The sequence below is a fragment of the Oncorhynchus nerka genome, linkage group LG28, assembly GCF_034236695.1.
Source record: "Oncorhynchus nerka isolate Pitt River linkage group LG28, Oner_Uvic_2.0, whole genome shotgun sequence".
Taxonomy (NCBI): Eukaryota; Metazoa; Chordata; class Actinopteri; order Salmoniformes; family Salmonidae; genus Oncorhynchus; species Oncorhynchus nerka.
Genome location: NC_088423.1, coordinates 58,621,095 through 58,635,871, shown reverse-complemented (window position 1 = coordinate 58,635,871; position 14,777 = coordinate 58,621,095). Strand labels below are relative to the sequence as shown.

The 14,777-nt window shown below is 42.1% G+C and overlaps 1 protein-coding gene across 1 annotated transcript in view; it reads right to left on the bottom strand.

Annotated features, from left to right (window-relative positions):
• LOC115113446 (protein kinase C-binding protein NELL1) overlaps nucleotides 1-14,777 on the bottom strand; it is a 481,860-nt gene that overhangs the window by 29,169 nt on the left and 437,914 nt on the right. The window lies entirely within an intron of this gene.

Genomic DNA, 14,777 nt, shown 5'->3' with positions numbered 1-14,777 from the left:
TATAACATGTGCACTTAAGGCAATCCTAACTGACTCCTGATTGATACAATTCAGGGCAGGTGGGGCAGAGCCTGTTTTGAGCCCCACCTGTTATTTTGACATTAATACGTGTCACAAATCAGTTTCGCAAACAATGTAAGAAAATTAATAAAATGTCTTTCTTGAGTAAGGCAGCTTCAAAATGCAGCTATTTCATTCTAGCTAAGTGGAAAATATGGAGAATATGGAGAAAATATGGAGCGTTGGAGTTGGTAATGTTCTCTAGTTATGCCGTGATTGGCTCTGTGTTCTGTCACTCGCGGGGACACTACATCACCACATAATCAAATCAAATTTTATTTGTCACATGCGCTGAATACAACAGGTAGACCTTACAGTGAAATGCTTACTTACAAGCCCTTAATAGTAACCAACAATGCAGTTAAGAAAATGCCTAAAAAAGCGATAAGAATAATAAATAATTAAAGAGCAGCAGTAAATAACAATTGAGGTAATATCCACAGGGAGAGTTCGAAAATTCAAGCCCCTTGGGTGCTGCCAAAGATTTACATTAGAAATGCCCATCCAAGAAGACTCAAGGTCATTGGCCAAAGAATAAATTATGTTAAATCACGTTATATCTACCGTAGCTTTGATCTACCGTAGCTTTTATTGGACTGTCAACATCATACTTTCAAAATCTTAGCTAGCAAGCAAGACAAACAGTTATCATCATGAATCAAGTCAACAATCAACTGGAAAATCCTTTTCAATCCTCGTCATATCAAGAGAAATGATAGATAAAACGTATTGGTGCTGTTTGGTCATTGGACTTAAGCATGACAAAACAAGTTGGTCATCTCAAATTCAACAATGAGTGGTTTGGAAGGAATCAGTGGCTAACTGCAAGCATTTGCAAAGCAATCACTAGCCTGCTATTCAGTGGAGTAGGAGTTTGGTCCAAGTCTGTCTTTAACGGTCTCTTTTCCAAGCTTAAAAGGATAAACATTCACATGCAACACCATGGGCCAGAAAAGGTTGAATACATAGGCCATGCTGTCAATCCAGCATGACTTCAAAATAACTGGAAACTTAAAACTGAAAAATCTCAGACTTTCAGTCAGGAATTCAGTCCACTTTATAGTGCTCTGACCTGAATATCACTGATGTCATGATCTCCTTCCTAGCATACGTCATCGCTGCAGGGAATAATCAGATGGACCCTGACAAGGTGAGAGAGGTGGTGGATTGGCCTCAACCCACATCCAGAGTACAGTTGGGGTTTTCTTGGGGTTTGCTAACTTCTACCGTGGTTACACCATCGGACCCCAAGATCATCCTCCCTAGCGGCTGATATCATCTGGGGAATAGATAGTCTGGTCTGCAAGGTGCATTGTTTCCAGCCGGACCCTGGGGGGGCTAACCGGATGTTTGTCTCGGACTCTGCCCATGCTCTGGTCCTGAAATGGGCACATTCCTCAAGGCTCACTTGTCATCCTGGCTCCCGTCAGACCTTGGATTTCGTTCCAACAACACTTGGTGGCCCACCATGGTTCCTGACGTTTCCGCGTTCATTACCCCTTGCACTGTGTGCTCAGAACAAGACTCTGCGGCAAGCTCTGGCTGGCCTCCTTTAACCACTCCCTGTTTCTCACTGCCCCTCGTCATATATCCTTGGACTTCATAGCGGGTCTCCCTCCGTCAGATAGCAACACCACCATCCTTATGGTGGTGGATAGGTTTTCCAAAGTTGCCCATTTTATCCCCCTTTCTAAGTTGCCCTCAGCTAAGAAGACGGCCCAATTTATGGTGCAGCATGCCTTCCGGATCCATGGACTTCCAGTCGACATTGTCTTCGATCAGTTCTCATTCCGGTTTTGGAAGGCGTTCTGCATCTTCACTGGGTTGTCGGCTAGCATGTCCTTTGGTTTTCAACCCCAGTCTAACGGCCAGTCGGAGCGAGCTTATCAGGACCTGGAGACGACTCTACGTCTCCACCAATCCCACCACCTGGATCCAGCAACTTGTGTGGGTGGAATATGCCCACAACACCCTTCCCTGTTTTGCTACTGGTCTCTCGCCTTTTGAGTGTTTCCTGTGATATCAGACCCCGCTCTTCCCGGAGCAAGAGGTCAGCAGCTGGACCCTTTTTTCCCACTACCGTCTTGGGCAGAGGGTATGGCTTTCCACTCGGGATCTGCCCCTCCAGGTGGAGTCCTGCAACCCCCCCCCACCCCCCATTTAATCAGCCCTTTCCCCATCTCTAAGGTCCTTAGCCCCTTTGCTGTTCGCCTTCTGTTGCCCCGCATCCTCCGTATATGTACATCCCACTTTCCATGTATCTAGAATTAAACTCCTGTCTCACAGCCCTTTTTTTCCTGTTTCCAGGCCCTTGCCTCTCCCTGTCTCATCGATGGACATTTGGCATACACAGCGAGGTGCCTCCTGGGTGTTCAACCTCAAGCCAGGGGATTCCAGTACCTGGTTGACTGGAGGAGAGGTCTTGGGTCCCTGCCAGGAATATCCTGGACCCAGCCCTCATCATAGAAAATTCTAAAAATAAAGAAACTCTTGAATGAGTAGGTGTCGAAACTTTTGACTGGTACTGTATGTTTTTTAAAAAGGCAGTAAATAAGGCTGAATTAACTGTTTCTCTGACGGATATCCAGGTGTAGCGGTGGTAAGGATTCACTCCATGATGCTGAAAAGAAAGCTCCGCTTTTGGGACAGCTTTATGTAGGACTTAACAATTTCTGGGCACTGTACGTCACCGTTATAGTGCAATTCATGTATTGTTGTGTTGTGTAGTGGCTTTGCTGGCATGGATATACTGTATATATATTCCCACCAAGATTTACGTTCTAAAATCACGACTGGTTACAATAGATGTGTACTACTGGATTGTCAATATATGTATAGGCCTGTTATCACCAAATAATTCTCAAAAATAGAAAATAGCATTTTAAAAATAATCTGCAAAAGTTTCTGTAGGAACTACACAGTGTTTATGCTAGCTACACCCAGCTCTGCTGTGATGGTGTATGGGGCTGTCCCATTTGAGCTACAGTCATGACATTTTGTATATATATGCATCTCTTCACGAGTAATCTAATGTAGCAGGTGTAAAAGAAACACCTGAAACTAGATCCCATATATGCTGGTCTTGATGAGAAGGAAAATAACTGTCAGGGGAGGTTCTCTTCTGCACTGTTTAACCAATCCAGTTAATGTGGAGGAGGAGTTAAGATGGAGTATCTCCTTGTGAACATCCAAAAGCAGAACTCTCTTTCCATTTCCCCTGATAACCGGAACAGAGGCTACCTCATGAGCAACAAGTTTCCCATAAGAACCTATAAGCTCGGCCCATTACATTTTCCACAAATTATACATTTTGTCCCCCACCAAACTTTGAACAATAATATCTCTTTTCCCTTTGGAGCTACAGTCATTAAATATTTTCTCTCTGTCATTAATCCAGGCAACATACATTTGAAAAGTTGTAACTAATTTGCCCTAGGGTGGGCACTGGATCATTTGTGGAAGACAATTCTTACCACAACACTACGATCATGTCACCTCAAGAGCTTCATTAAGGGAATGAATAGACAGGAAACATACACGTTGGAACTTTATCACACAATCTCTCTCTCTCCATTTTAATAGCCTCACAGGGAAAAATAATCTCTACATTACCGTGTTATGAGAAAAAAATGCTACATAATATACAGACAGCACCGTCATGGTACAGTATGTGTGCCGAGTGTTTGTACACAGGAGTACGCATTGGGGAATCACTTTGCTACACTGCTTTGAGTGATTCTGATCCAATCTTTGACTCAATATAAACAAATCAAACAGGAGGTAGATGTAGCCTTTACAACACTGTGCATGATTATTTAAATGTTATGGTCGCAAAGGCTATTGCAAGACAGAATCAGTTATTAGAACAGAAAGGATGTCATATTTAATGTCAAAGGGCAACTATGAGTATCTGGGATTCAAAATCTACAATATTGTTACATTTGTAATGAATGTGTCAATTTGTATTTTTTTCAACAGAATGCTACAATAGGTTTTATATGCATTTACTGTACAAGTCTAATGCTTTTGATTTAAGTGATATGCTATATTTTTTTAAGAATTATGAATAAGTTCTACAGCAAAACATGAGTTATTATTTTATTTTTTCATTAAACTTTTATTTAATCAGGAAAGCCCATTGATATAAGGGTCTCATTTTCAATGGTGCCCTATGGACAACAAATTCAACAAAAAAAATAATTAAAACATACCAATAATAATACAGGTTACATTTTTTTTAACTTGACCACAATCCGTTTTTAAATTGAATCAAAACAATGCAATTCTCATTTAAGAAATTTAACAGAACGGGTTTGGTAAAGTTTTTATATTTCAACAACAAAGTTAGGTAAGTCGGAAGCTTGTTTAGTAGAATTTTGTAAACAAAAGGGAGTAGTGAATTGATCTACGGGACATTAATGAGGACCAGCTAACCTTTTGATAAAGGATGCAGTTATTCACATTAAAACTAATCATTTGTGATAAAGCAAAGGGCACTATGGTAGACGGCATCCAAAGGTTTAAGAGTAGTGGCTGCTGCATTCTAGTAAATTGTATTACCATTGTACAGTCAACTTTCCTGCTAGTTTTTGAGCATCTGCTTCCTGCTGTGTAGAGTGAGGCAATATCTATAAAAAGAAGTCGACTTTAACCATTTACACTGATGGGAATAGACCTATATGGATAGGGCTACATTTTAATGTTTCTTACAGAAAATTATGAAAAACATATGCATAACCATGGTAGAAAATGAAAGGGAAAAGTTGAGATAATGCGGAAATTAGACCAAAAGGTGAAAACACAACAGTTCACCTAACAAGACTGAATCTAAACATAAAACACTTGATTTTATATGAGTTTTATATTTACTGTACTTCTCGCCACATTTGTTGATAAGGACATCTGACAATACTCTGGATACATATGACTATTCCTGGAAAATGTAGGGTAGGTGTAGCATAAGACAAGAAAATTACAAAGGTTTGAGTGAGAGGACTAACTGGTGTCTCCAAGTTGCCACACACCTCTCCAAAATGTGCACAGTTCCTGAGCAATTTTAATTCACTTTTATGACCCAAAGAATAGTCTTCAACTATAAGGGATGGATCAACATTTCCAGAATGGGTATTTGAGAATACACGGAGCTGGTAAAAATATGTTGAAAATGAATTCTGAAAAATTCTAAATAAATGATATTTAATTACCATAAATATTCCATGAAAACTGAATAAATATGTAGGCCATAGCAGCCTATAGGTAAATAGTGGTTTCTTCCTTGTCTTCTCTCTCTTTGGCGGTGATGTGAATGATGAATAACTGTAGTTGTGTGTGCAGAGGCCTGTCGGTTGAGCAAGTCAAATCCGACGTAACAAGAACAGCCACAGAGAGAACTCTACCAGGGGTCGCTAAAATGATTGTCCTCAAAACAGTTTTATCGACTTGGGGCTCATGTTGGCCTATGACACATTTGAACTCGCCCTACTCTCTGATTGCTTAACTTACAGAAATGTACCACCTCTATTGCGTATGCAAATAAACTGATCCAACACATGAACCTTACACCAACAAGATCTAGGATCCAAATTCATTGCATGCCTGCCTTGATGTTCATAAAACTCCACGGGATCCCTCTTGCGCAGTGGAACCCAGAACGATGTGACCACATGGTTACTGTGTGTGTTGCCTAGTCCAACTCGTCACTTATTATTACAAATAGAAGATTATCACTTCTCACAATTGTGCTCATTTGGTGAAGTTAGATCAAAACAGAATCAATATTTCGCAACATCAAAATGATGAATTTATATTTTACATAACTGAAATGGATATAATAGCATAAAGGCTAGCCTACTGTAACAACACCTCCTCAGTCATTTAACAGTGTGTGCAACTAAGCAGGATATACGCTTTGATTAAAACAAAATAGGATGACAAGAAAGGCTAATAGTTTAACAACATCTCTTTTAATTTGCCCATGAAAACAGTAATCCAGGAAGATCTAAATGTGTATTCCCATGAAACTGATTGAGATTAAATGATTGGTATGCAGTTTGGACATTTCCCCGGTAGCACATGAAAAATGCACGATTGACAGTGATGATTGGCCTTTTTTGAAATTAGGTATGTCAGACTTGGTGTTTGAGGGTGATAAAGATATAAATGTTTCTTCTGACAGTATGTGTGGGCTTAGGAAGACGTTTCAATTGGAGGATGCATTTTATGCATTGCCTATTCTACAATGATATTCAATAGGCTACATCTGTCGGTGTATACTTTGATTGAGAAATAAGGACATAATTTAAATGTGTTGCACTCCCTCACCTAAAAAAAATAGCACTACCCCACTGCACATTGCAATTGATATTCCAACCCTGAGCCCCAGCCTGCTCTGCTCAGGATGATGAAAATGTTTTTTATTCTGCCTAACCAATACTGTGCTGTGTAGGCCTACAGTGGCAGTTCAGGAAGAGTCAAATATTTGTTGTTGATTAAGGACTAGTCAAATTCAATATCTTGCATGCGGACTAGCCTATAGCCTATGTTCTGTTCAGTTTGAGACTGTGAGCAGGTAGATGAGAAGGAGAGGAGGACCGAAGGTCAACTTTAATAGCTTGCTACTACTATACTAAACAAAAATATAAACTCAACATGTAAAGTCTTGGTCCCATGTTTCATGAACTGAAGTAAAAGATCCCAGAAATGTCCAATACACACAAAAAGCTTTATTTATCTCAAATTTTCTGCACACATTTGTTTACATCCCTGTTCGTGAGCATTTTTCCTTTGCCAAGATAAACCATCCACCTGACAGTTGTGGCATATCAAGAAGCTGATTAAACAGCATGCTCATTACACAGGTGCACTTTGTGCTGGGGACAATAAAAGGCCACTCTAAAATGTGTAGTTTTGTCACAGTGCAACTTTCAGCACCATCAGCTGTCCATTTCTGATTGATTGTGCCCCAAATGCTGCTTCAAGTTTCAGCACCACATTGTAGGTTACTCAAATCTGTCACATTGTTAGGTCTGTCGCTGTTAGGTCCACCAGAGCTGTAGCCAGATAATTTAATGTTAATTTCTCTACCATAAGCTGCCTCCAACGTAATTTTAGAGAATTTACATCCAACCAGTCTAACAACCACAAACCACATGTAACCATGCCAGCCCAGGACCTCCACATCCGGTTACTTCAACTGCCTGCATCGTCTGAGACCAGCCACCCTGACAACTGATGAAGATGAGGAGTATTTCTCTCTGTAATAAAGCCCTTTCGTGGGGGAAAACTAATTCTGATTGGCTGGGCCTGGCTCCCAAGTGGGTGGGCCTATGCCTTCCCAGGCCCATCCATGGTTGCGCCCCTGCCCAGTATTGTGAAATCCATTGATTAGAGCCTAATTTATTTATTTGATTTGACTGATTTCCTTATATGAGGGAAATCTTTGACATTTTTACATGTTGCATTTATATTTTTGTTAAGTATATAATTTATTTTAATAAAAACAATATGTTTCTTGTCCATGGTGCATTTATCAGAGTTATTGACCTAACAGCGAGACAGATTTGAGTAACTTGTGGTGCTGAAACTTGAAGCAGCAGTCACGCCACAATCAATTGGAAATGGACAGCTGATGGTGCTGAAAGTAGGCAAATTTCAGTAGGCATAATTCATTTCAACACCTGTGATCCCACAACCTTCTTGCACGCAGCCCTGTGTGCAATCAAAATTCCTGTAAGCTTTCCATGTAATGCTTACAGGCAGTGGAGGATTTAGATATAGGCGACATGGGCAGATGCCCAGGGCGGCATCTTGCCGGGGGAGGCACAGGGCACCCGCACAAAAACAAAATAAATTAGGAATGGTGACATTTGCGTGATTGGTTTTCTATTGCTCATTTGCACTTCACGTCAATGGTATGTCACCGAGTGGGACTGTGGGTCAATTAACCTTGTCGGAGTGGGCGCCCTGATTCTAGTTTGTGAGCTAGGCAGGCTACTGCCTGGGAAGGTCTCCCACTCAGAAGTACGAGATGGGGAGAGGGGCAGGGGTAGGGGTAGGTTGACCTCAGGTCTCCCACTAGAAGTCTGAGGTAGGAGGAGAGGGGGAATCTATCAAATAGCGTACCTCTAACTTTGTACAGTACTAATGCAATTAGTTGTTAAATTTAGTTTGTGTGTTTCTTGTTTGAAGCGCAATCGTGTACTAATCAGGTTCTCTTCTTTATAAGTGTGTTTGTGTATTTGTGTGAAATAGGATTTGTGCAGTTTAGTTTTATTTGTGTTTTTTGTTGGCAATAGGGTAATAGTGTAATAATTATATATATGTTTTTTTGTAATTATTTTTGCAATTTGTTTCTATTTGTCTTTCTACTTTATTTTAATAAATTATGAGTCTTATTTTTTATATTTATATAGTTTTAAATGTTGATTATTTATTTGTGTTGTTCCAAATGTCTGAATAAAAAATTCCAGTTAGTGCAGAATCATGCTTTTTTGGGGGGCGGGGTGTGCTGTAGGTTCACCCAGGGAGCCACAAAGGCAATAACCACCAGTTTACAGAATGAAATGCAGTTTCTAAAATAGCATATCTAAGGATCTGGTCTGTCCAAGAAGTGAGGGGGGAACGCTAAGGATGTTCTCTACTATCCACTTTATATTTTAATATTGTTTTGGGTATATTGGAGGGTCATTGTTTTTTTTCTCAATCATTCAGGGAGGGTTTAGGTAAAATATATCTTGCTGAAGGGAGGGCCATCCATTTTCATTTCAGACGTCCAATTTTCTCCATGTAACCCTTATTATAAATAACTTACCCCTAAGTACCCCTAAGGTACTTTTTGTTGTTGTTGGAATAACATACCTTAAGGGAACATTTTGACATTTGCTGTATGGTTAGTGAGAAAGTCCATATTGCAAATGTACGGTCCCTTACTAGACGTCCGAAAACGTTTGTAAAATTCGCGGACGGCGTCGGGCCGAGCGGCAGGGCCGGACCTACCGGGAAGTCATCAAATGAACTTTGTCGGACATTCGGTTTCCGTTTTATAAAATAATCAAATTTTGGTCATTTTTCCGCTGTCCCGGAAAATCCCACAAGAGGGCATAAGAAATCATATTGCTATTGGACAAAACATCACGAATCACAACGGGGCCTTATCTCGAAAACTGAAAATATTTTGAAGCCGAAACTTGGTGAGCGTAGGTTTGGCATAATGGGCAGTTGGCCCCGAACAAGATGGCGTCTAGGCCTCAACGGTTTTTGAGTTATGGCCATTTATCTGGGATTAAAGGTCCAAAATGAAAATAGAGAAATTATTTTTCCACTTCACGTCAAAGTCAAGGAGCCTCCAGGGTGTCAATAAAAAAAGAACCAGCCATTTATCTATCGTCATTTAAGAGAAATCGTACAATGACAGATTGGTGATGTTCAAAGATAGGTGTTTTTTTTTTCAACGGTTACAGATCCATTTGCAGGGTGGTCATACGAATCTTTTTAAATTGTGCTGCGGAGCTCTGCGAGATTTCTGTGATTTTCTATGATTTTCTGAAATAACACACACTCACTAAACCCTCCGTAAATAATTCAGTTCTTAACGTAAAGACTTAAAACTCAGGATTCTGTAAAGGCATACCCCAATCAGGATATGAGTTTATTTATAGCTTCCTGTGCCAACCGGAAGTGCCTTAAATGGTGTCACAGTGGCAGTTTCCAAGGGTTAAAAAGGTCAGATCTTTTCAAAACTTCATATGTGTGATTAGGCAACCCCCATAAACTGTAAGTCAGTCATTTCTCCCAACAGATGTCAAAGAATAGCTCTCTCACACACACACACACACACACACACACACACACAGAAACACACACACAGCAAGGATGGAGTGACAAAGTGCGGTGCTTAAAGACACACAAAGCCTACAATGGCATTTCCATATTCTCTAGGCCGTGCCGAGTTCAACGAGATGCCCCGCTTGACCGTAGCTCGCTCGGTCTAAGCACAGCGACCATTAGAAAAGTAGGCCCAAAATGAAGCCTAGCCCTAAATGTCATTTGTTTTGGGTGACAGTGAGAGAACTGTTAGGGTGAGAAGCACAATTCGACCTCAGGTACGTTCCTAAGGTCCTCCCGATCCGTGCAAGCCTAACATTGACCGTGTGGCATTAACCCTTACCAGTTAAAAGAAGGTGTTTACATCAAACAGTTTGCATTGACTTCTCTCCCCATAGGAATACATTGCCTGCACCTCTAAATTCAACCTGAAGCCTATGTGGGTTATGAATGTCTTATGAACCTGTCTTCTATGACAGTCCATCAGACCACTATGAGGTCTACCTGTGTCGATTCTAAGCTTCCTGGAGCAACCGGAAGTGGTTAAATTGACCCAAAAGGTGTTTTGATGTACATAACCTTCAAAGGTGAAAATGACGTGGCAGGGTCTACAGTCAATCATGGACTACAAAAAGAAATCCAGCCCAGTCACGGACCAGGATGTCTTGCTCCCAGACAGACTAAATAACTTTTTTGCCCGCTTTGAGGACAATACAGTGCCAATGACACGGCCTGCAACGAAAACATGCGGTCTCTCCTTCACTGCAGCCGAGGTGAGTATAAGACATTTAAACGTGTTAAACCTCGCAAGGCTGCAGGCCCAGACGGCATCCCCAGCCGCGCCCTCAGAGCATGCGCAGACCAGCTGGCCGGTGTGTTTACGGACATATTCAATCAATCCCTATACCAGTCTGCTGTTCCCACATGCTTCAAGAGGGCCACCATTGTTCCTGTTCCCAAGAAAGCTAAGGTAACTAAGCTAAACGACTACCGCCCCGCCCCGTAGCACTCACTTCCGTCATCATGAAGTGCTTTGAGAGACTAGTCAAGGACCATATCACCTCCACCCTACCTGATACCCTAGACCCACTCCAATTTGCTTACCGCCCAAATAGGTCCACAGACGATTAAATCTCAACCACACTGCACACTGCCCTAACCCATCTGGACAAGAGGAATACCTATGTGAGAATGCTGTTCATCGACTACAGCTCGGCATTCAACACCATAGTACCCTCCAAGCTCGTCATCAAGCTCGAGACCCTGGGTCTCGACCCCGCCCTGTGCAACTGGGTACTGGACTTCCTGACGGGCCACCCCAAGGTGGTGAGGGTAGGCAACAACATCTCCTCCCCGCTGATCCTCAACACTGGGGCCCCACAAGGGTGCGTTCTGAGCCCTCTCCTGTACTCCCTGTTCACCCACGACTGCGTGGCCACGCACGCCTCCAACTCAATCATCAAGTTTGCGGAAGACACAACAGTGGTAGGATTGATTACCAACAACGACGAGACGGCCTACAGGGAGGAGGTGAGTGCCCTCGGAGTGTGGTGTCAGGAAAATAACCTCACACTCAACGTCAACAAAACTAAGGAGATGATTGTGGACTTCAGGAAACAGCAGAGGGAACACCCCCCTATCCACATCGATGGAACAGTAGTGGAGAGGGTAGCAAGTTTTAAGTTCCTCGGCATACACATCACAGACAAACTGAATTGGTCCACTCACACAGACAGCATCGTGAAGAAGGCGCAGCAGCGCCTCTTCAACCTCAGGAGGCTGAAGAAATTCGGCTTGTCACCAAAAGCACTCACAAACTTCTACAGATGCACAATCGAGAGCATCCTGGCGGGCTGTATCACCGCCTGATACGGCAACTGCTCCGCCCTCAACCGTAAGGCTCTCCAGAGGGTAGTGAGGTCTGCACAACGGATCACCGGGGGCAAACTACCTGCCCTCCAGGACACCTACACCACCCGATGTTACAGGAAGGCCATAAAGATCATCAAGGACATCAACCACCCGAGCCACTGCCTGTTCACCCCGCTATCATCCAGAAGGCGAGGTCAGTACAGGTGCATCAAAGCTGGGACCGAGAGACTGAAAAACAGCTTCTATCTGAAGGCCATCAGACTGTTAAACAGCCACCACTAACATTGAGTGGCTGCTGCCAACACACTGACACTGACACTGACTCAACTCCAGCCACTTTAATAATGGGAATTGATGGGAAATGAGGTAAATATATTTAAACAATGCTACCTTATATAATGTTACTTACCCTACATTATTCATCTCATATGCATACGTATATACTGTACTCTATATCATCGACTGCATCCTTATGTAATACATGTATCACTAGCCACTTTAACTATGCCACTTTGTTTACATACTCATCTCATATGTATATACTGTACTCGATACTATCTACTGTATCTTGCCTATGCTGCCCTGTACCATCACTCTTTCATATATCCTTATGTACATATTCTTTATCCCCTTACACTGTGTATAAGACAGTAGTTTTGGAATTGTTAGTTAGATTACTTGTTGGTTATTACTGCATTGTCGGAACTAGAAGCACAAGCATTTCGCTACACTCGCATTAACATCTGCTAACCATGTGTATGTGACAAATACAATTTGATTGGATTTGATTTGATTTGACTACATTCAACCCTGTGTAGATCAGTCAATTCTTAACTTAAAGACTTAAAACTCAGTATTCTGTAAGAGGCTACCTCATCCAAGACATGTGTTTACCTATAGCTTCCAGTGCCAACCGGAAGTGCCTTTAATTGGGTCACAATGTCTGTTTTGAAGGGTTCAAAAAGTCACATCTTTCCAAAATGTGTGACTAGGTAAACCTCATGAACTGTAAATCAGTCATTTCTCCCAACAGATGACAAAGAAAAGCTCTCACACACACACGCACAGCAAGGATGGAGTGAAAAAGTGCGGTGCCTAAAGACACAGAGAGCAGGCAAAGACATTACCATAATCCCTAGGCTGGGCCGAGTTCAATGAGATATCCCGCTTGACCGTAGCTCGCTCGGTCTAAGCGCAGCGACCATTAGAAAAGTAGGCCCAAAATGAAGCCTGCCCCACAACGTCATTTGCTTTTGGGTGACAGAGAGAGAACCTTTAGGGTGAGAAGCCCAATTCGACCTCAGGTACGTTCCTAAGGTCCTCCCGATCCGTGCAAGCCTAACCTTGACCGTGTGGCATTAACCCTTAATAGTTAAAAGAAGGTGTTTACTTCAAAGAGTTTGCATTGACTTCTCTCCCCATAGGAATACATTGCATGCACCCCTAAATTCAACCCGAAGCCTATATGGGTTATGAATGCCGTATGAACCTGTCTTTGGTAACAGTCCATCAGGCCAGTATGAGGTCTACCTGTGTTGATTCTAAGCTTCCTGGACCAACCGGAAGTGGTTAAAATCACCCTAAAAGTGTATATCCATACCCTGCCTGCAGTTTGATAGACATAGTGCATTCAACCCTGTGTAAATCAGTCAATTCTTAACGTAAAGACTTAAAACTCAGGATTCTGTAAAAGCATACCCCAATGAGGATATGTGTTGACTTATAGCTTCCTGTGTCAACCGGAAGTGCCATAATTGGTGTCTCGGGAGCTGTTTCGAAGGGTTAAAAAAGTCAGATCTGTCCAAAACTTCATATGTGTGATTAGGCAACCCCCATGAACTGTAAATCAGTCATTTTTCCCATGAAATTTCAAAGGAAAACTAAATCACACAGACACACAACTTGTAAGGAGGGACGTATTGGGGTGCGTAGAGACTGACAATGCCTGCAATAGTTAGCTTTGTTCGAGCTAAAAAAGAACCGTCAGACCTAGAGTTCCGAAACTTTAGAAACCTGTTCTAGACCTCAGGTCGATAGTGCGTGGTGATTTAGGTGGCTCTAGAAGGTTCTCGGACCGAGAAACAGCCTCGTACATTTGCAATGACTTCAATTCATTTTGACCATTACGAAAATGACGACATTTAGACTAGGTGCATTGAAACCGGCTTGGCCCATAGAGACGGACCCCAACGTTTCTGTCCGATAGCTCATTCAAGGACCACATAGCAAGGCATGGAAAAAAAGTGGATTTTCAGCACCAATTAGGGTTTTACTCGGGCACCGAAGGACCTATCGAGCCGAAACTCGGGATTCGGGGTCGCCTCACATAGGCCTACACAGAACACAAGAAATGGACCCGCAGCTAGAACGTAACTACGTGTTTTATGTTTTTTTTTATGGTTTGAACCAAAGGCATTGTGAATTTTGGGCCAGCTCTGAAGTATGTGATAGTTGGCTACTAAACGAGTTGGAAAAAGTGGGTTTGGTGTCAGTTTGTATCAGTTTGGTGTCAGAATGATATCTAATTGACTGATGGACGGTGACTTGCTGGTGACTCTTGTCCATTTGCAATATGTTTAAACAGTGAGGTACTATCACCAAAGTGACATTCTGAAATCAACCCTAACGAGCGATTGAGATGAACCAGAATCACTGCCCAGCCATCCCGAGTTCATAGGGCCAGTCAATTTCGCATTCCTGAAGGATTTTTATAGCATGACAAAATCGTGATGGTACATGCCCATTGAACCATATTGCAAATGCACAGTGACTTTGCAAAAGTGAGAAAACACAAACAAATGGACATAATGAAATCAACACAACGAGCGACAGAGAAGACCCACTATCAATGCCCGGCCATCCCGAGTTCATCTGGCCAGTCAATTTTGCATTTCTGCAGGATTTTTGAGCATGTCAAATTTCTTATGGTAAATGCCCATTGAACCATATTGCAAATGCACGTGCACTTGCAATATGATTCAACAGTGAAAAAACATCACAAAATGGACATGATGAAGTCAACA